Below are 1,429 nucleotides of genomic sequence, written 5' to 3'. Positions count from 1 at the left end.
CCCTTATACATACAAAGTAATCAGTCCCCCAGAGCTGAACAACAACGTGTCTTTCGTTTGTTAGGTGAATACGTTGGTTTGCGGTAATAGCTTTTCGATCCATTGCACCTTGCATGTTCTTCATTGGTCCATTCATGGAAACCATAAGTCTACTCTCAATAACAGGAATAGACATATATTTTGGAGTGAACGAGGCGCTATCGTTCGATTCGGTTTCAACTTTCTGCTTTTTGTTAGGCTGCATAACACGTCGCATAGTAGCCTTAGCCTTCTCAACAAGCTTGGAATCGGTGTAATCGGTGATAGGCTTGTAGAAATCCATCCTAACAAAATTTTTTATCTGAATCAAGCAGACGAGAGAGAAGAAAGTTGTTTCGATAAAGTTGAAGAAACTAAACTGATACCTCTACCCTATTTTTTTTACCAAAATATATACACTACACAATCAGAAAGAGAAAATGACGTCAGAATATCTATTCGTATTTCTTTTGTTTTTTATGGTTAAATTAAAAATATATTTTTATTTTATTTAATTGAAACACTACAAGAAAAAAAGCATTACATGACGTCAGGAGCGGGCTATTCAAACTATCATGTCACCGCATAGTCACTGAAATCTCTCATCCAATAGAAATTCATGCTTGTCAAGAAGTTACCCTATGTCACAAACAATTAAACCGATCTACAAATTATCCCCAACGACAGAAACGCGTCTGGGAAAACCATGTATTACAAACGCGTCTGGGAAAGCGATCGTCTAATTATCGTGCCTCATGAATATTAATAAGCTAGTCGGAATATGTCCCAGACGCGTCTAAACGGGTTTGTGCTGTTAAACGCGTTTGCCATTGTTTTGGGCGACAAACGCCTTTGTGTCGTTAGACCAGGCCCCGGTTGAACTACCGTTTTTGTACAATTTAAAATACTGAACAAGTTTTACTTTAAAATGAACCAAGTTCAAAGTTTAAAGGCTGCATAGTTCTAATAGTTACCGTAAATTAAGTGGTAAATGACGATAATGGCAGCACATGCATGTAGGCCTCATTGCCGTTTGCTCTTTCGGAAAGACCTATCTTCGTTAAATAGCAGCCTATCAGCTAAGAAGCTGACGACGAACGAAAAAAAAAACATTTATCAACTCCCTGCACACATATCACATGGGAACACAAATGGACGCCAATATTCTCCAAACATCATTCAATAAACTATTGAGCACCAATTTTTGGTGGTGATGTTTGCGCCTTAAAAATTGTTATTATTATTATTATTAGAGAAAATAGAACATCCTTTTATCTATTATTAAACGTAGGCATCAATATATATTATATACAGCAACAAGTCCTATGCAACTACTGTACAATTAATATTGGGTACCTCGTGTGTGTGGATCCAACAGAGTACGCAACATCACGTGACAAATGTCACTGAC

The sequence above is a fragment of the Anneissia japonica genome, unplaced genomic scaffold (genome assembly GCF_011630105.1).
Source record: "Anneissia japonica isolate Jap-2015-1 unplaced genomic scaffold, ASM1163010v1 scaffold287885_len32855_cov113, whole genome shotgun sequence".
Classification (NCBI taxonomy): Eukaryota; Metazoa; Echinodermata; class Crinoidea; order Comatulida; family Comatulidae; genus Anneissia; species Anneissia japonica.
This window is presented reverse-complemented; position numbering follows the sequence as displayed.